The sequence below is a fragment of the Aythya ferina genome, assembly GCF_964211825.1.
Source record: "Aythya ferina genome assembly, chromosome: 2".
In the NCBI taxonomy this organism is placed as follows: Eukaryota; Metazoa; Chordata; class Aves; order Anseriformes; family Anatidae; genus Aythya; species Aythya ferina.
In genome coordinates, this window is record NC_140297.1 from 53,817,280 (window position 1) to 53,838,985 (window position 21,706).

The window sequence follows — 21,706 nt, forward strand, 5'->3', positions numbered from 1 at the left end:
TGTATCCTGGTATAGATTTTTGCACATATTTAACCCTGATTTTTCATGCATTAACACATGAAAAATAAAAAAATGGTTCTTTAGTGAATACTGGAACTTAGACTTCTTTTTGTTTTATTTCTTCCAGTAGTTGGATCTCTCAATGAAATTTTCTATCAATTGCCTTTGCTTATCTTCTTTATTCAGAAATATTTTCTTGGTCTAAATTTGCCAAGGCAACAACTGATTTCGATAGAGCTAAATGGGACCTTGTTTTAGCCATCGGAGGATCAGAAAACTGTGTCTCAACCTCAGGTGCTTGAACTAGGTGCCAGTTACTCACTTCTAGGAACACAACATGCTGGGGTGTACCTCTTATGATCCTAACACTAACACGCTCAATATGGGGAATGTTAGAGGTTTGTGTATGTTTGCAGGGCTATGACCTTATTGAGGTCACAGAGATGTGACGGGATGGCTCCTATGACTGAGGTGTTGCAATGAAAGGATACAGACTCTTCAGGAAGGATGGGCTGTTGTCTTCTTTGTGAATAGAGGATATACATAGGAATATCTGGAAGGGGAGGAGCTGTTCCTGGGGATAGATGAGGAACTGACTGAGAGTTTACATATTAGGATTAAAGGGAGGACATTATTGTAGGAGTTTTCTACAGGCCACCTGACCAGGTAGAGCAAGCAGATGAGGCCCCCTGCAGACACACAGCAACAAACTCATGTTGCCTCTGGGGAACTTTCTGCACCCTTATAGCTACTGGAGCAACAGCATAGCAGGACATAAGCAATCAGGAGGTTCCTGGAGTGTGTTGGTGACAAATTCTTCCTCCAAGTGATAGAGGAGCCAGTGAGAGGAGGTGCTGTGATAGATCTCATCCTCACCAAAAAGGACGGTCTTATTGGGAATGGGAAAGTCAAAGGTAACCTTAGCTGCAGTGACCATAAGATGGTGGAGTTAAGGATCCTGAGGGCAGGGAGGAGGGTGAAAAGCAATATCACAACTTTGGACTTCAGGAGAGCAGACTTCGATCTCTTCAGAGGTCTGTATGGAAGAATCCTATGGGATAAGGCCTTGGAGGAAAGAGGGGCCCAAGAAAGCTGGTTGATACTCAAGGATCAGCACGTCCAAGATCAAGAATGGTCCATCCCAATGAGCAGAAATGCAAGGAGGCCTATGTGGATGAGCAAGTAGCTCCTGGCCAAACTCACAAAAAGGAAACGTACAGAGGGTGGAGGCAAGAGCAGATAGCATGGGAGGAATATAGAGACATTGTCTGACCATACAGGGGGAAGTTAGGAAAGCTAAAGCACAAATGGAATTGAATTTGGTCAGGAATGTCAAAAAAAAAAAAAAAAAAGAAGGTCTTCTGTAAGTATGTAGGTGACAAAAAAAGAAGAAAAAAAAGTCAAGGGAAAATGATGTGGGCACATTGCTTGAATGAGATAGAAGACCAGGTTACACAAAACAAGGAAAAAGCTGATGTACTGAATGCCTTCTTTGCCTCAGTCTTTACTGGCAACACTGGCCTTCAGGAATCTCAGGGACCAGGGGAAAGGCTGGAGCAAGAAAGATGTATGTTTGGAAGAGAATTAGCTCAGGGAGTACTTGAGGTAGATCAAAAACTGGCTGACCAAGAAAATAGTGGTCAGTGCTGCAAAGCCTAGTTGGAGGCTAGTCACTAGCAGTGTATCTCAGGGATCAATACTGGGTCCCGTCATGTTTAAGATCTTCATTAATAGTCTGGGTGATGTGGTAGAGTGCACACTCGGTAAATTTGCAGATAAAACTAGAGGGATTGGCTGATGTTCCGGAGTGCCATGCCACCATCCAGAGGGACTCTGAAAGACTAGAGGGATGGGCTGGCAAAAGTTTCATGCAGTTCAACAAGGGGAAGTACAAAGTCTGCACCTGGGGAGGAGCAACCTCATGCACCAGTATGTGCTGGTGACCACCTGTCTGCAAAGCAGCTTGGCAGAAAATGGTGTGGGGGTTCTCATGGATCCCAAATTGTGTTTGAGTCAGGAACGTGTGCTTGTTGCTAAGAAGGTTAACAGTATTGTTGGCTGCATTTGACAAAGTATCACCAATGGGTCAAGAGAGGTTGATTCACCTTCTTCTCTACTCAGTACTGAAGTAGTGTGTCCATTTTTGCCCCCAGTGCAAGAGAGACCTGGACATTCTGGAAAGAGTCCAGTGTAGGACCACCAATATGATAGGACCGGAGCATCTCTCTTGTAAAAAAAAAAAAAAGGCTGAGAGGATTGGGACTGTTCAGCCTAGAAAAGAGGAGGCTCAAGGTATGAATCTTCTCAATGTCCATAAATACCTGAAGGGAGGTTGCAAAGAGGATGGAGATGAGCTCTTTTTAGTGGTGCCCATTGCCAGGACAAGGGGCAGTGGGCACAAACTGAAACACAAGAGGTTACCTCTGAACCTCAGGAAATGTTTATTTAGTGTGCAGGTGACTGAGCACTGGAAAAGGTTGCCCAGAGAGCTAGTGAAGTCTCCCTCCTTGCTATCTGGATGTGGTTCTGGGCAACCTGTTCAAAGTGACTGTGCTTGAGCAAGGGAGTTGGATGAGTTGACCTCCAGAGCTCTCTTCTAACTTTGATCGTTCTGTGATTTTGTGATAATAGCTGAGAATGCTTCTGCCTTCACAAATCGTAGGATATACAAAATAAAACTTGCATCTAGAGTCCTAGAGTTTCATTCTCAGATGAAGAATATGGTGATCTCAGACATCAGCTTTTTAAGTCATTTGCATTCCAATTTTGCAGATAATTCACTCTCTGTCAAAACATGCTTCTTCAGCACTTTTGTTTTATTTATTTATTTTTTTTTAAATCTTGGCTGTAATAAAATAAATGGAATGGTGAAAGGGCACTTAACCAAACCAAACCAACCAACCAACCAACCAGAAAAAAACAACCACCTTATTTTGTAATCTGTGCTTTAACTGTATGTCAATATTGCATTCCGGATAAGTGGTTCCTGGCTATTGTTTCATTATTATAAGTTATTTACAACTAAAAGAAAATGCCACTGCCTTATGGGTCTTCCCTTTTGGATCAAGGGAATGAATAGCTGTTACAACTATCACAAATAAAGTAAATGTGAAATATCTGAGAGAGTTAACTACCACTATTTTTTATCAGAGCTGTTCCAGATCTGGAGAGGAAAAATTGAATGACACCTAAGCTACCTGAAGCTAATAGTTGTTCTCATTCACTCCTGGGCTGTTGTGTTTTTATCTCAAAGGTTTGAGATTTCTGCCTGTTATCAACTATCCATTACAGTTTCTTGTAAGGACTCAAATCCCTACAACTTGCCATGGCAAGGGTAGTTACTTCAAGTTATGATCAGGGGTTTTAAGTCTGGTATTTCTGAACTGCTTTTTGAAAACAGAGTTTATTCATGTATCCTATGTAATGACCCGCTTTGTGCATGCTTTGCTCCCTGGAAGTGCTGCTCTTAACCCTTGGATTTGTCATTCCTGTTCTACTTAGCGTGTAGATCTTCCCACTAGCCCAGGTCCATCCCTGCCTCTCTGAAGATGGCTAAACCCCTACTCTGTCCTAATGTCTTCTGGCTTCCAACCTGAGCCAGCTGATAATGTAAGAAGAGCAGTATGTCCTTGAGGTGACAGCGTTTTCTAAAAACATTTTGGACTCAGTGTGTTTTAAGAAAGGTTACTAAGGTCCTAGATCCCCTTTGAAGTTACTAAAACTAGGATGCCTCTGTCACTTCTTAGACAGTTAAGTTTTAATGATAATCCTAATTGCACTTTTACTCCTTGGGTGTGAATATAAGCAGTTTCTGTAGCAAGAATTTAGGTTTAAAAATATTTTTACAAATAACCAGCACATATCTGCCTGTGTATGTGTGAGTATGTGTGAATGTCTACACATATCCACAGTGGTTACTATTAACATTTCAAGTTACTTTTAAACCTCAGAATGTATTTGACAGCATGTCTAGACCATTGGTGTATTAATTTTGAGTAATGCAATATAAAGAAGTAAATCATGATCATGACAGAGCACACCACATAGCTGTTCATTTCCTTAGGTTGTGCTTTCTTAACAGTTGATTTACGCCTTTGTATATGCTACCTTACACATAGTATGAAGCCATGCCATTTCTAAGGAGCTTTGACACCTATAGAGCAAGACATATCTTCTTTGTTCCCATATAGATTTTATAGTGGAGGAGCCAGGTTGGTTATTTTTTTTGACTGTGAGATCTTGCAAGAGCTCTGTTTAAATTGCTGCATCCTCATCTCATAACTACCTAGCCTTGGCCTTTTTGTACCTTCTGCATGGAGAAAACTGTCATCCACAAACCTTTGCAGCACTGATCTAACCCAAATGTATTTATGGATACACTGTGGAGGTTTTAGCCCTCTGTTACGTATGTAGCAAGGGTACAGATCACAGCTGATAGAAAATGGACTGAAGCACCTGAGGAAACTGCTTTTGGATCTCTGCTTTTACCAATACTTGTCTGACTGTTTGGTTCAGGCACCAGGTAGACAGCTGTGTATAACATTACAGGGGAAAAAACACAAAAGAGAATTGGGGTGATGTGTGGAAATACTACATATTCTTTCCTTTCTCCTAGCTGATGGAGTACTGCCAGTGAAGAATCAGAGGTTGGTGTCATAAATGACCTCTTATTTATCAAAAACAGACCTTAGGAGGGCAGAGAATAAACGTGCAGTTCAGCATCTTGCTTTTGTTTTTCATTCTTCTCTGTCATCTAGCTGCAAAACTCTAATGAAGAGCCTACCCTTAATTCTTTTTTGACAGTTATCCAAGCAATCAGAGCCAACAAATGCATTTTTAAAGTAATAGACTCTCAGAAACTAATACAAGTTTGGGACTTGAAAGAGCAAAAGGTTTTCATTATGTTTTTAAAGGAAATGTCAAGTATAAACTCTTTTTCATGTCCGTATAAGCCCAACAGGCATGGAATGCCTGCTTCCTGCCGAATCTGGTATTAACTATGGCCATGACTTAAAAGGAAATTAAAACCATTTGGGTCTTTGTCCTTGAAGGCTCCCAAGTATGATTTATGAAGTCTCTCTCTAGATTTATTGTTACGTCAGTTCATGGGATTTCAGTGCACATATTCAGTGATCATGTCCTGGTTTTGAATACATTGATCCAAGGGTTTTATTTAAGTATATGTATAGTGGCATCAGGACCTAGACATGGAAGGGCATTGGGAAAGAGGCGAGAGAGAAAGAGATGATACTGAAGGAGATGAGTGCAGAGTTCAACCTGGGGATTTTGACCTGGGTTTCATACAGCTGTAATTTTAGTGGGCAGTTCAAAAAAGGGTTTTATTTTCAGCTCTTCTTGAAAGTATTTGCAACTGTTACTTTTTGCATTTGTGCTTAAGCAGACTAAAGTGATACATTGCTCATAAGTGCTTTTGATAAACACTGTAAGAAAATCTATAGGCACATCAAAACAAGGATAGTGAACATAGCACTTTGCTTGGCCCTTCCAGCACCATGCACCAATAACAGTGCTAATTAAAGGAGGGCTGAGGCTGTGCAGAGCTAAGTCTGGTGACTGATCCTGTTACCCTGAGGCCCTGTGGTTGTAACCTGCCTAAATAGGAGGAAATTAAGGTTTGCAGTTACTCTGACAGAAAATAATGCATTTCATAAACTGTTCATGAGACACTTGACCCATAGCTTTTCAAGGACTTATTTCCTATTGACTTGTGGTCAGTTTTAGTTGCACCAAGTGTGTCCACATCTTGGAGCAGAAGAGAATCTCTTGGCTCAAATTGAACAAAACTTGTGAGTCGAGGTGTTTTAAAAACAGTGATCAAAAGGCAAAAGTTGTGGAATCATGTCAGAACAGTATGGCAATGGCTTTTCTTTCCTCAGCCCTAATTTGTAAATAACTTGCATTTAGGAACATATTTACATATATCAGGACTTTCAAGATGTGATCATATAGACAAAAAGAATGCTGACAAAAAAAAAAAAAAAAAAAAAAGTGTGATGGGATAGCCCTTTTGTCATAGAACCATGACACTTTGCAGTTTTCTCCACAGAAAAAGGAACAAGTTTTTAAAGTATCAGCTGGGATTAATGAATGCACTGAACATCCCTAAAAGGAAAGATGGAAGAATCATGTTTTGAAAACAAAAATACATTTTGCTTATTTCATCTTACTTCTCAATTGCAATATATCTTGAAAGGCAATTCACTCTAAATATTCACAAAATGTAGAATTTATTGACTAGAACTAAGTTCTTGGTTTTATTGTGGATGGCCCCCAACTTGACACGTAGAGGCTCTTCTTGAAGGGCAGAAGTTGTGCCTTAAGCAACTCTGAGATTCCACCATTGCTCGGTTCTTCTTGTGTTCTGAAGCTGTATTGAGTTTATCAGAATATCAATATTGGAACATCATTTGAAAGCTTAGTAGACTTGAAACAAGCCTGAACTGTTCTCTGAATTACGTGGAACTCAACAGAGAACAGTATTTTTAGTTTAAATTGTTTTAAACTCCTTTTAATTCCAACTCAGATAGTCAGCTGTAACAGACTAGTTTACAGGATTTAAAAATATAGCTGTAACTTTTTGCTGAAAAATGGTGAGAAAAAGAAAATAAGAATCATTAACCTTGCTACAAAATACTTTAAAGTGATAGCTGTTAAGAAATAGATTTAATAATTTCTGTACAATATTCATTCTCTCTGTTGCTTTTGTATGCAGTAGATGTTCATTAAGGAATGTATATGTTATAATTTATTAGAAAAAATAAAAGCAAGAAATAAATAAGGAGCAATAATTCTTGTCAGTAACACTACAGTTGCATTCCAATGCTATTTTCATTGTTTTGATTAATAATGACCATAACTTTTTAGAGCTAAATTGCTGCTTAACTGAATTCTTGCTTTCAATACCTTCATATCTCAGATGTGACTAAACTAAAACCAGCTTAACCTGTCAAACATTGATGGGGCAAATATGAGAACTGGAGCTTCATCCCAAAAGTGTGTGTTCTCAGTCAATGTTTACAGAGAAGAAAGATTAGAGCTGGTGAATTTTTAGTATGAAACTGTGACCCTGACTTGAATGAGTATCAAATCACAGATGAATGGACTGTTGGCTGCTGGATTCCTGCAAATTCTTTGAAATTCCATTTCTGACTAATGGTGAGTGGAGAAGCACATTTTGTTCTTCCTGAAGTAAGTCAGAAAAAACTTGCCACAAGGCATTCCTCTTCTAAAATCCTGTTGGCACTCTGGGCTGTTTTCAGAAACTGAGAGCTAGGATTAGAGAGGAAGTCTTGCCAAGAAATCCAAAAAATAAAAGGCTGAAAAATATTCCTGGTGTCACCGGGAAATGTACACTTCAAATTACTTTCATATTGTGCCCCTAAACTCTCTGAAAATCAGAGTACATTGAAAGCATTTTTCTGAAAATACTTGCACATTCTACAAGGCTTTTAAGCTGCATATTGGTCTGTGGATCATATTCTCCTAGATGCTAAGAAACCTGACTCCCTCTAGTATATAAGGTAAAAATTTCAAAATCGTATTACAGAAGCGTCTTTTTTTCCCCACCTCTTATACTGTGCTTTTAATTGAGAGGATAATTGGATTCTGGAACAGAGAGGAATTTATAGTTAAATCTGACTTAATCCAAATATTAACACTACTTTCTTATTTGAAGGGGAGTGTTTTTGCTTTAAGCTACATTTTAAGAAAACAAACCAAAAAAATCCTTACTGAAAAAATATTTAGTGTGTAAATAATTCTGATACTTTTAAAAGGCTCTCCATATTCAACTTCTAGATTACTTTTGCCTGCTCTGTTGTAAGCTATTCCTTCCAGATTTAATATTGACTTGACAGAGTGTAGGAGCTGCAGAAATGTTCAGGGTGTTCAGCAAGACGCTAGTGACTATATGTCGTACTTCCATCGAAGATAAGTTTTTAATGTCTATAGAAATGAAATTACTTAGGAAAGGAGGGGTAGTAAAGTGTCACTGCTTTATGCATAGTGTGGGTTATTGACTTTTTTTTTTTTTTTTTTTTTTTTTTCCTGAGTCATGTTTTTGCTTTTCTAAATAAATTAAAACTGATGGTTCCAGGATTCTGTTCAGAGAACCATGAAGGAGTAGTGGACTTTTTATAGGGGCCTGATTTAGCCTCATAATGTGTCATTTTTCTGTGTTATTTCAGTCCTTTTTTCATGAAAAAAGGCAGAGGTTGGCTGACAAATGTAGCAGTACTGATTGTAGGTTTTGGTAGAGACAAAAGGGGATTATCACCTCATGGTGAGGGAAGACCTTTTCAATGAGCTAATATGCTTCCTTACATGTGTCTTAGATTTAGCTTATCTATTTTTGTTCTATAATATATCCCAAATAGCATGGTGTATAATGTCTATACTGAATACCAGACTTAGGAATCAGAAACTCCAATATCAAAATTCAGCATCAGGATATTGGATTTACATCTTATTTTTAAATGAAACTACAGAAGAACCTTACTTTGACTCCTTCACGGGCTATGTATTGGTGTTAGGTACTCAGTGAATTTGAAATCCAAGTACTTTTTACTTAAAAAAATCTGATTATTATTATTTTTGATGTTGTTATTATTATGTTAATGTTATTATTATTTTGAAGCCATCTATCCATCTTCTGACCCCACCAGGTAAAACAGAACTCTTTGTATGTGTGTAACCTGTAGACTAGACTGGTACTTGTAATATCAGGTAATACTTATCTGTCCTCCTCACTTGGGTTATAGCCTACTTTTTTTGGTATAGGACCACTGAAGACTGTATTAAAGTGAGTTCCTTCTTAGACTTTTTTTTTTTAATGTTTATTTTTTATCATTATTATTTGTAATTTTCAAAAAGCAACGCATTTTGGCCTAATGTGGGGGGCCCATTGGCTTCATGCCCTGATTCTTCATGTGGCTGATGGACAAGAAGGGTGAGCAGGGTAGGGGTAGTGGTGGCAGTGTGGCCAGGGCATAGCCATGCGGAGAGTGCTCCCCTGGCCCACTCTGCTGCTGTCCCCTTGCCATGGTCAGGCAGATCCGCCAGCTGCAGCCCACCAGGACTGGACAGGATGAGTCTGGGACTGCCAGGGTGGGACCTCTGTGAGGTCTCAAAAGGGGTGACTGCTGCCTTAACAGTCATTATGAGTGCGATTGTAAGCTCAAATAAAGGCATATCAAAGGCTGCTTATGAGCAAGGCGCTGAAAGGTGTTGCTTAAGTTTAGTTTTTTTCCAACCTTTATGATTCTATAGACCTCATTGATTGCTACAAGGACCTGAAAGGAAGGTGTGGGGAGCTGGGGGTCAGCCTCTTCTCGCAGGTAATGAGTGATAGGACTAGAGGGAATGGCATCAAGTTGCACCAGGGGAGGTTCAGGTTGGAATTTGGGAGAAATTTCTTCTCAGAAAGAGTAGTCAGGCATTGGAATTGGTTACCCAGGGAGGAAGTGTTGTCACTGTCCCTGGGGGTGTTTAAGGAAAGGTTGGACTTGTTGCTTAGGGACATGGTTTAGTGGGTGATACTGGTGGTAGGATGGCTGTTGGACCAGATGATCTTGGAGGTCTTTTCCAACCTTAATGATTCTGTGATTCTAATTTGGTATGTGATATAATCTGCTCCAACCAAACCGTGTGGCAGTGGCAGGTGCCATGGAAATAACCATGGAAAAAATATGAAAGTTTGATTGAATTAGGTCTAACAGCTGGACATGACAGTTTTGTCAGAGAAAAACAAAGGAAAAAAGTCACATTGCTGCCTTCCTCCTATTCAGTTTTTCTCTCCACCTGCTGCAATCCGCACACATTTGCTACGAGATTGCTTGTTGTGATGCACAAGTGAGTTGCTACAGGAAGTTAAAAGATATCCTCTGAAACTGGTTCTGGAAATCCTGAGAAAAGATTTGCTGAAACTGGGACCCTTTACCCAATTGTTGGATACTCCAGTTTTAAGAAGTTGATTTGTGTTAAGAAAAGAGGAAAAGGAAAAAAAGGACACTGAACTACAATATATTCACAAATCAGAAGGAGTAAACAAATCCCATTAAGTTTCTAATTAATTTTATTATAAATTCTTGATTTCTTTTTCTTTAAAATGGCATACTTCTGTGGCAGATTTGATTTTTTTTAATTTTTTTTATTTTTTTTTTAGTGAGAAAAATAATTAATTCCTTCCTTTTCAGCTGTCAAAACTATAGTTTCTGACCTTCTACAGGAAGAGTATCTCAATTGTGACTTCCTCATCTGCCTGCAAGGTAGTGCACTCCTGAAACACACAATTTTGATTGCTGTCATTTTGGAAATATGTAAACGTGGCTTACACACTTACAGATGCCAAGGAAGCAGATTTTATGGTTACTTATAGTCCTCTGGCATTAGGAGCTAGAGAACAAACCTAGTGCATCCTGCATTCTTTAACTTCACCTATATGAGCTTTGGTGAAGAATCACAAGGTTTGTACAGCAAGAGATTTTACTGGTCAAAATACTGATTAGTAGCTTTGCAAGTAGTCTCAGCATTGAGTCTCTTTTCATCTCCCAAGAGAAGGAGAAATTGAACTACCGTTCCCTCTGCTTTCTTCCTACCCCATTTGTGAAACAAAGCTGCTGCTTGATCACTCTTTTGACTTCAGTGATTGGGATAGAGAAATAAAGAGAGGATACAGTAGGAAACTGAAGTAGGATTGAATGATTTGCATGTGAAAATTGAAAAGGGAAGGGAGAGAACAAAGGAGATCTTGAACAGGAACAACCAGGAGTTGGATGAGAAAGCAAGGGCTGCAAAGTAGAAAAAATGAAACATAAAAGAAGTAGCTGAGGAAATTAAGGGGACGGTGGATAACACTGAATAAAGGGGAGAGGAAGAAAAAGATGAAAAATCAAGAAGAAGAACCTACCACAAGCTTCATAAATTCATGTAATATGCATGCATTAGATTACTTTAATATTTATCTAAAAGTTATTCCTCTAGTCTATTTAGAATCTAGGCTTCATTCAACCCATGTTGGGATTGGCTACTACTGACTACAGAACAAATTTGAAGGCCAACTTTTAGCTGACTAAACTATCCATAAGTGCAGGTGTTAGGGCAGCAAAGATGGTGGAAGGTCTAGAGGGCAAGATGTGTGAGGAGCATCTGAGGTCACTTGGTTTGTTCAGAGAAGAGCAAGCTGAGGGCTGACCTTATCGTGCTCTACAGCTTCCTCATGATGGGGAGCAAAGGGGGAGGTGCTGATTTATTTCTGGTGACTAGCGGTAGGACCTGAGGGAATGGCATGAAGCTGCACCAGGGGAAGCTCAGAACGTAAGAAAAGGTTCTTATTTGAGTGAGTGTTTGGGTACTGAAGCAGGCTTCCCAGGGAAGTGGTCACAGCACCAAGCCTCCTGGAGTTCAGGAAGCGTTTGTACAATGATATCATATATATGGTTTAATTTTTAGGGGTAGTCCTTTGTGAAGTCAGGTGTTGGACTCTGTGATCCTTGTGGGTCCCTTCCAACTTGAGATATTCTACCATTCCATGTGTTTCTCAGTCCCTGTTGTTACAAAATAGAGGATTATGAACTTTTATTTTTATTTCCCTGTAAAAATCTTGAGCCTCTGAGTAGGGATCTCTGGGTAAGGAAAATGCTTGAGCATAGATAATTCTGCTAAAATGCTATAAGTAGTCTTGGGTATTTGGGACCATTACAGGGTCTAGGTTCAACTGATTCTGTGTACATTCTTACTTGGAAAGCCAAAAGTATATGGTGACGTTTGCTTTGGCTGAGCTAAAACAAAACAGCAATGTGGTTATTGTGTATATTTGAAAAACTAAAACACCAAAAAAAAAAAAAAAGTAGAAATGCTTAGAATATTTCAGTGGGAAATTAAAGGGTTAAGTACACAAATAAAATTTTACATAGGAAATAAGAATACTTACAGCAATGTATGGCCTTAGGACTAAATATTTGGTATTCTCCTCTGTGTCTCTGAAGACCGAACTGCACAAATTAAATGTGCAGTTGCAGATGCGCAGTACATCCTAGCACAAATTCTGAAACACACTAGCTAAAAAAGCCTTTTCTATGTTTTCTTTATGATTCCAGGCCTGTGTTCTGAGATTTTTATTATGAAGTCTGCAAAATGTGAAATTTGTGCATATGTGCTGGATCCTCCATATTGAAGGTTTGTGTAACCATTTCTGTGAACACTTCTGAAGTGTGCTTTTGTAACCCCCTGCTCCCTGTGTCCTGTCTGTACAGCCAGCTGACTTAAATGCTGACCCTCATGCTGAGTAAAGCTGTGGCAGTGGGTTTTGTTGCTCTGAGGAACATCACCTGAAGAATCTGTTAGATGCAAATGCTCTGACCTCATCCTGAAGGCAATAAAAATCTGACAATCTTTATTAGAGGCCCTGACCAATGTATACATTTAGAAGTGCACAGGTGTTTTTTGTATTGTTAGTGTACCTAGTATCATCCAGTGTTGTAATGGAGACTGAAAGAGGAGAGACTGAAAAGTTCAATTATAATGGTACCTTCCCTGGCTGTAAAGCATAAGACCAACAGTTGCTTTCGCCACTGGAGGTCACTACCATCCCTTCTGGTTCATAGACATTTCCCCAAGTACCGAGTCATTTCTGGGAAATATTTTGAAGTTTTCAGAGGAAGTGTGCATTTTAAAAATACATCTAAATGCTATCTGCTCCTTATTATAGGACTAATTAATCCAGATTTCTTTTAAAGCTATATTTACATGCTTACATGGTTTCATAGTTGTTACCATGAAATGTTCATGATTTGGTCTCCTTTCACTATTATTCAATCCATTTAACTTTCCTTAACTAGTCATCACTGCCTCTTATTTCCCTGTGTATCCTTTTGCATTCTTTCTTATCCTTATTTTTCAGGATGACTGTATGTTGTATTACTTACTGTAATGAAAACAAAATAATAAATCTATAACACAATCCTATGGAAACCACCTGTATTTAAGATAATGGTTATGTAAATCAGGACATGACAATATTAGGGATGCCTGTGCAATAGAACCCAAAGGCACACAAAACCCCAAACCAACACATCACTACAAAAAATGCAAATATATTTTCCTTAGGCTTGTAAATAGCTCCTCTGTGCCCTGTAGCTATCTTAAAGATGCTTGTTACTAGAGGAGTGTATTTAACCTGCCAGTTTTTCTGCGGAAAATGAAATGCTTGCAAGGAGAAGGTCTAGCATCTATGAAACTGCAACCTGAACAGCAATTTTATTTAAAAAATAAATAAATAAAAAATTCCTTCCTGGAACAGAAACATTTGTGGTAATTGTAGCTGTTGTAATATATCCTCCTTTTGTTTTTACCAAGTGTTCTTTTCTTCAAGTGCAATCAAAGCTGGCTATGCTGGGGATGGAGGTCACCCTTGATCAAGTGCCACATGCTGAAGAGCCTGACTTTTCTTTTAATCACACTTGCAGACATTTCAAGCTCTACTGCAGCACTGCTGAAAGACTTGTATCAGGGGAATTGACTCTGAATGGCATGCAAGCATAAAGATCTTCTGTGTCATGCCTGCTTTATTACTTCTTTCAGCTCGATTTACTGCTGATTTTTAACTTGTAAGCAAACCATCTCCATAAAGTAAATCGTGTCAGCTGTCAAGCTGACTCTGTTGTACAGTAAATGTGTGACATTTTTGAAGCCTGTGTTCTGCAGTCTGAAGAAGCTGTTGCACACTACCGTTAATCTTGGGGCCCTTCTCATTCCCTACCTTGGGATCCAAGGCCATACTTAACCGTAAACAAGTGAGTCTGTATCTGCTGGTTTCTGTTCATCTCTGCTGTGGTTCACTGTAGCTTTCTGTGAGTCTGGTGACACAGTCCTCAATTCATCAACATTCAAAATATTATTGAATGTTATATATTTTGAATTAAAAATACAATTCCTCAATTCCCCTGGCACTAGAAAAGGAGCAGCAAAACATTAGAGATGGCACGTTCAGCACTGAGAGAATGATTTGTGTCTCAAATGTCATAGTATTTTCATAATACAGAGGAAATGAATGAGAGACAGAAAAGCTCTTTCCTCAGGTGTGCTTGTAGTTTGCCAGTCTTGGTCAATGTAACACACAAACATAGGCAGTGCAGATTTCATTCAAAGTATGCTATTTAATGCTGACTTCTGCTTAGAACATGAAGAAAAAGAAACTGGGATAATTTTTATTAGCACAGAGATCAACCTGAGGACTTCAGCTGTCTTAAACATACTCTCCCAGGTTTTCACCCAACTTCTAGCTGTGCCATTCTGATCCTGAGGGAAAGATAGTAAGGCAGGACAGGTAGGGAGAAACCTTTGTTGATCAGGAGTAGGGCAATTAATAAAGTTGTGCCGTGGTATGTTCCAGAACAACTGTCAGGAGGAAGGGGGAGGTAGAAGCCAAATTTTTGCCCGGTCCATGAAAGGCAAAACTGTGCTGTTAATATGCATCCCTTTTACAACCTAAGGACAACATTAAGTTTGAATCCAGCTCTGGCAAACCCCCCTTTTTTTTTTCTTTCTCTTTTCTGCTTCCGATGCTGAAGCTTGTGTTTCTTTACTGTAGTGGGGTGGTATTTAAATTGAATTCCCTTTGGTTTACAAAAGGAGGGAAGATAAGTAGCAAGTGCATTTAAAACAAGCAGCGAATTCTATAAGCAGCAAAAATAATTAAATTTGTTTTCTTGTGTGTTAGTCTTGGGGTCAGTCTCCTGAATGGATTTTTTTATAAATAGGGATGTGCTTTCATGATGGTGTTCTTTTGATGGAAGCTATATAGTTTTCATCTTCCAACTAACTCCTGTTTTCAGGAAAATCGAAGGAACTATCATAAGGCCTTCTTATACTTTGGCCAGGATTGAAGTTACCAAATTAAAAAACAGCTAGGGAAGAAACTAAAGACAGAGGTCTAAAGCATGTAGATTTCTGTACTCATAAGTAATAGTTAGGAAACCACGGTAAAAATAAAAGAAAAAATACAAATGCATTTTGCAAGACTACCATAGCATGCTTTCTTGCAGTTAAATGTTCAGTATGTGCCACCTCTCATACTACAGTTTGCTGTGAAATTACAGCTTTTCATAAGCATTAATCAAGCACATGTTTTTTTTTAGTAAGCTAGGTGGCTTCTGGAATAAATGAACAGCCAAAGCTGAGCCAGAAAAGTCTGCCAAACTTGCATGAGGATGCTCTGTCATAGACATGTTTAAAAACCTCAGTTTTTAGCAATTCAGATGCCAGTTTTTTTTTTTTTTTTTTTTTTTTTTTTTTTTTTTTTAAGGAGTATATATAAATTAAACGCTTGTATCTTTTTTCATGATAATTAACTCATATTGTTAAACATTTGATAAAGGTCAGGCAGGCAACAGGCAAAAGTACTGTTGGAATCTTTATTTTACTGTAAAACTTAAAGTAATTTTACTCTATTTTAACTGTTCTAGCTGATTATTAGAGACAGCAAATGATTCACATTTTGAGGTAGGTGGCATTTGTCCTGTCTATCCATCAGGGAGAAGAAAGCTGTTCAGTAATTACTGAAAACACAACCGAAACAATGCTTATTTAGCATTTTTGACTTTTCCACAATTTCATCAGAATGCTGAAACTTCATCAGAATGGTTAAACAAGGTTGAAAAGGCTGAGTCTGTGATGGTAGAATTAACCTCTATTCATCAATCTGCTGTTGGAAGTACCTGATCAGAACAGTACTAGGATACTAGCGCTTGTACTGCTGATTAAACCTTAACCTGGGATCCTATCCAAGGAAAAAAAAGTAACTTTCCTTTGAACAAGGGCATTCTCTTTCTTAAGCTTATTTTCAGGTATGCCATTACAAAGTGTTGAATGTGAGACCTCCCTTCCATTTCTATACCTATAGATTACAGAGCAATATTTAATAAAGTTCTGCAGGGCACAGGAGTTAAGACTGCATGATGTGCACACTCGAGGTTTCTGTGGCCACATTTGCCAACAATGATGTGTTTTTATCTTGTTCCTTTGGGGAACAGCTTCTGTGTAATCTGGTTAAAGGGTACAAGTATGTGTGTGTATGCACACAATTTATCCCGAGGCAGAAATATGAATGAATTGTTAAAGGTCAGTGGTTGCCTGGTTGCTGAGACAATAGTAAGAAACCCTCCTTGAATAGGCCAAAGTGCTTTACTTTCTTAGCTATGTGCACTCAGAGAAGTTACCAGAATATGGATGACAAATCCTCTTGAAGGTTGTTAAAATGCTAAGTGTAAAATATCTTTGACATGCTTGCTGCTCATATCATAACTTACTCCTACCATGCATTATGTCGGCCTGATAACTTAGCTTCAGATGGTCTCTGAAGTCATGAACTCGGGGGGGGTGGGGGAGTTCAAAACACAGTCTCTGGCGTGTTTCGATTTGCTTGTTTTGTCTTTTTATGGGGACTGCTTAAAACTGAATCCTAGAAGTTCACCAAGTTTCATTTTCTAAAACTTTTTCTCATGAGAACCCCAGCACTGAGTGTTACAGAAGAAGCGGGGAGACCCCTGCCTTCCCCCCCGAGCCGCTCGGCTCCGGGTCAGAGGCGCCCCGCGGCGGGCAGGGGATGGCGGCGGGGCAGGGGCCGCCCTCGCGAGAGCGGCTGACGAGGCCGGGCGGATCCGGGAGCGGCCGCCTCCCGCCCCCTCGTACAGGGGAGGCCCCTCGGAGCATGGAGGGACCAGGAGGAGCCGAGGGGGCCCGGGGCAGTAGTTAGCGCCGGGAGAGCTCAGGAGCCTGGGCATCTCGAAGCTCGGCACCCTCCACAAGCAACGCAGCCTCCCAGGCAGAGTGCCCGGGCGAACACGCTGCCCCATGTGTCCCGCTGCACAGTGTGTCCTGCTCTTGGGACAGTAAAACTGCCTTCCCCCCCGCGTCCATCCTCTACCACCTCCTCCTCCCGAGCGGTTCAGGGGTATGGGGGTTGCAGTCCGTCTATAGCACTATAGCTGAAACTGGCTTTTATCTAACATGGGGCAGCTTCTGGGTTCTTCCCACTGCTGCCTCCCTGGGGCCCAGATTTGGGACGTGAAGAGAAAGCTTCCTGCCCTGGTTCGTCCCTTGGACAATTACTTGTTACTGATTTTTCAGGTAGGCAATGATGAAGCTTCAAGATGGAGTTCAAGGGCGATCAAAAGAGACTTCAGGGCCTTGGGACAACTAGTTAAGGGGTCAGGAGCACAGGTGGTATTTTTCTCAATACCTCTATTTGCAGAGATTGACGAGGTGAAAAACGGAGAGCCAGCAAATCAATATCTGGCTCCAAGCCTGGTGTTACGAGCAGGACTTCATTTTTTTTTTGATTGTAGGTCATTTTACAAGACACCAGGCCTGCTGGGAATGGATGAGGTTCACCTGTCTCTAAGGGGGAAAAGGATCTTTGCTTGGAAATTAGCAGTCCTCACTGATAGGGCTTTAAACTAGATTTGAAGGGGGAAAGGGATAAAAACAGGCTGGACAGAGACAAGCAGGGGGGTGGTATGACAATTTTTAAGGGATGATGTGCTAGCAAGGACATCATCAAGAACAACAGGTCTACTGCCCCGGTTGAGGTAGGAGATAGAGAGCTATGTGGCACCAAAGGCACAAGGGTTAGTAATGACAAAAATGCCTGGGAATGGTCATGCAGGAATTAGGGCTTCTCCCCACAAAAAGATGATGGGATCACTAGCCCAACTGAAGTGCATCTACACCAATGCACGCAGTGTGGGCAACAACCAGAAGGAGCTGGAAAGCCACTGTGCAGCAGTAAAACTATGACAGTTGTCTTCACAGAAACATGGTGTGATGGCTCACACAACTAGATCACTGCAATGAATGGCTACACACTTGTCAGAAGGGATAGGCTAGGAAGGAGAGGCAGTGGGGTAGCCCTGTATGCTAGGGAGTGTTTGGACTGTCTAGAGCTGAACACTGGTGATGACAGGGTTGAGTGCTTATGGTTAAGAACCAGGGGAAAGGCCAATGAGGCATTTGTCATGGTGGGGGCCTGTTACAGACTGCCTAACCAGGACAAAGAGGCAGATGAAATATTCTACAAACAACTGGGAGAAGTCTCGCAGTTGCTAACCCTTGTTCTCGTGGGGGGCTTCAATTTACCAAATATCTGCTGGAAATAGAGCACAGCAGAGAGGAAACAGTTGGGGAGGTTTCTGAAGTGTGTGGAAGATAACTTCCTGACAGCTGTTGAGTGAGCCTACTAGGAACTGTGCCCTGCTGGACCTTTTGCTCGCAAATAGAGACGGATTTGTAGATGTGGAGGTTGGAGTCTGTCTTGGGCACGATGATCACGAATTAATAAGAGTTTTTGATTCTTGGAAAAATAAGGACAGGGGTTAGTAGAACTGCCACCCTAGAATTCTGAAGGGCAGACATCGACCTGTTAAGGAAGCTTTTTGGTGGAGTCCCTTGGGAGGCAGTCCTGAAAGGTAAAGGAGTCCAGGAAGGCTGAAACACTCTTCAAGAAGGAAATCTGAAAGGAGCAGGAGGAAGCCATCCCCACATGCTAAAAGATGAGCTGGTGTAGAAGACCATCCTATCTGAACAGAGAGCTGTGGCTAGAGCTCAGGAAAAAAAAAAAAAAAAAGAAAGTTTATGACCTTTGAAAGAAGGGGTGGGCTACTCAGGAGTACTATAAACATGTCATGAGGCTGTGCAGGGAGAAAATTAGAAAGGCCAAAGCCCAGCTTGAGCTTAATCTGGCTAATGCTGTTAAAGACAATAAAACATATTATAAATACATGAACAAGAAAAGAAGGACTAAGGAGAATGTCCATCCTTTACTGGATGTGAGGGGAACATAGTGACAAGAGATGAGTAAGAGGCTGATGTAGTTAATGCCTTCTATTCCTCAGTCTTTAGCAGCAAGACCAGTTGTTCTCTGGGTACCCAGCCCCCTGAGCTGGTAGATTGGGATGGGGAGCATAATCCATGAGGAAATAGTTAGCAACCTACTACTCCACTTAGATGTATGCAACTCTATGGGGCCACATGGGATTCTGGCTTGTCTCAGAAATAGTGTGGCCAGCAGGGCTAGGGAAGTGATTGTCCCTCTGTACTCAGCTCTGGTGAGGCTGCACCTTGAATAGAGTGTGCATTTTTAGGCCCCTCACTACAAGAAGGACATGGAGGTGCTGGAGTGTGTCCAAAGAAGGGCAATGAAGTTGGTGAAGGGCCTGGCAAACAAGTCTTATGGGAAACTGCTGAGGTTAAGCTTGGAGGAGAGAAGGATCAGGGGAGACCTTATCATATTCTACAAGGAGGCTATATAGCAAGGTAGGGATCAATCTCTTCTCCCAAGCACCAAGTGATAAAATGAGTAGAAATGGCCTCAAGTTGCACTAGAAAATATATTGGATATTAGGATAAATTTATTTACTGAAAGTATTGGAATAGGCTGCCCAGGGAAGTAGTTGAGTCACCAGCCCTGGAGGTCTTCAAGAAATATGTAAATTTAGAACTTAGTAGTATGGTTTAGTGGTGGACTTTAGTACTAGGTTAAAGGTTGGACTAGATGATCTTAGTGGTGTTTTCCAGCCCGAATGATTCTGTGATTCTGTGTAGGGTAAGAGTAGTTCTCTCTGTGTGGATGATGATGTTTAAGTAGGTGAGATGTCTGAACTTCGGGATGGTGTAAACCAAATTAGTAAGAGGAAGCCGTGTTAGCATAAGTGGATCAAAAGTGCTAGGTAGCACAAGTCAGTGGTAGCACAAGCTCTCGGCCCAATAAGTTAAGGGCTTCCTCAATGGATCTAGAAACAGCTCATGCCAGTGCTTCCTGCCACTTACTATGAATAGTATTGCTGTCTCTATTGTATTACAGTGGCATAAACTTACAAGCAGGCAGAAAGCAACTTTTCAGAACCTTCTGCTGGGAATGCTGAATTGTAAGAAGTTGTTTTGTTTTGACCCTTGCTGAGTACAATAGGACAATATGAGTACCAAAAATGCAGTTAAACTTTGAAAACATTCTTGATCCCTATGATAAAAATTTCTATGAAAGAATTTTTTGTCTTCTATCCTAAATTTTTCTTGGCAGGTACTGTGCTGAGATTTGGTATTGCACAAGTAGGTGTTTTGATCCCTGGTATTTTGTAGTTGCTGCTATGCCAAAACTTTTCATCCTTCTCATTCTACTCCAGGAGTTTTTATTTGTCTTGCAGAGTTGAATGGAAGTCTTGGAAAGACACAAAGACTTGCTTGTGTCTCTTGTTCACACATAGTAATGCTGTTTCTTTGTTCTATTCTGTTACAGCTATTGGGAGAGTTTTTTCTTAATTCTTTGTGGCTTCATTTATGTAACTGCAACTCTCCTGAAGCCCCTGGACAATGTATGCCCTTCCCAAAATTGAAATTGGCATCTCCCCCTCTCCACATCTGATAAAAAGTGGGGAGGAAAGGGCTATTTTTATTATTTATAAACATTGGAGTGTGAAGGGGAAAGGTGTTTAAAACAGGATTTGGTGCCTGCCCCCTGGAGGCAGACATCTGTCAACTCACAGGAAGATATTTTTACAGAAAGGTTGGTCTTGTTGTATCTCCCTTTCATAATGTACATTAACAGGTCAGGTTTTATTCTTTAGGAGCTCCTCTTTGAATTATGCCATTGAATTAGAAAGCAGACATCAGATTCTCTGAGAAGAGTGACTACAAGCCCTACACTCTAAGTGAATGGTAGATGAGCTGTTTAAATTCTCACTGCTTTTGTACAGCTGACATTTTAGTGGAAGCTAAGGCAACTTCCTTAAATTGGAAATAGTATGTAGGCTTGTAAAAAAGAGCCAGGCAATAGTGGGGTCATTGGACAAAGATGTAGGCTCCTTAGGCCACTGCTATTGGTTTTATGTATTACGGAGACGGCATACTATGCTTAAGAAGGGATAATTATAAGGAAATGCCTGGTGAAATTAATTTCCTTTTAATCATATTTAAAGAGTGTGGCTCTACTTACCCTTATGTAAAGAATCTTATTTTCAAATAATGTGTGCTAAGGAAAAGCCAGTCCTCTGGCTATATATTCTTGAAATCAGTGGTAGCTAGCCTGCAGTCCACAGAGGGTCTAAACGGGCATATAAACTTGTGGTTACTCATCTGCAAGGAATTGTATGGCTTCACTGACACTTGATAACTGATACTAGTGGACCATGACTGGGAGGTCAATTGCACATGCACACACTTGGAGGAAGCTTGCTTTCTTGCTTGATTCAAGGAAATCAACCCATCTCCACTAAAAATTAGTGTATAGAATCATAGAATCAATGAATGTTTTTGGTTAGAAGGAACCTTAAAGATCATCCAGTTCTAACTCCCCTGTCATGGGCACAGATAAATCCTTCTAGATCAGGTTGCTCTAAGCCCCATCCAACCTTGAACACTTCCATGGCTGGGGCATCCACAGCTTCTCTGGGCTATGTGTTCCAGTGTCTCACCACCCTTATAGTAAATAATTTCTTCCTAAATATCTAAACTAACTGAGATGTCTTGACTGGTTTTCTGCCTCCCCTGCCTAACTTCTCCCCTGCCTAACTGGTTTTCTGCCTCTGCTGCCTAACTTACTGCATGTCAGGATTGAGAGCTTTTGTTCCCAAGAAAAATATCTTTATCACCCCGATCTCATTTGCTCCTTTATCTCTGAGGACAATTTCGCAAAGTA

The 21,706-nt window shown here is 40.4% G+C and overlaps 1 protein-coding gene across 3 annotated transcripts in view; it reads left to right on the forward strand.

Annotated features, from left to right (window-relative positions):
* TNS3 (tensin 3) overlaps window positions 1–21,706 on the forward strand; it is a 247,381-nt gene that overhangs the window by 6,446 nt on the left and 219,229 nt on the right. Inside the window, exon 1 of one of the 3 annotated variants that reach the window (XM_084510044.1) lies at window positions 12,180–12,195. The exons of the other annotated variants lie outside the window; for them this stretch is intronic. The gene's annotated coding sequence lies outside the window, so the exon portion shown is untranslated. Of the gene's footprint in view, window positions 1–12,179; window positions 12,196–21,706 lie in introns of those variants that run through there. 3 annotated transcript variants of the gene reach the window in all.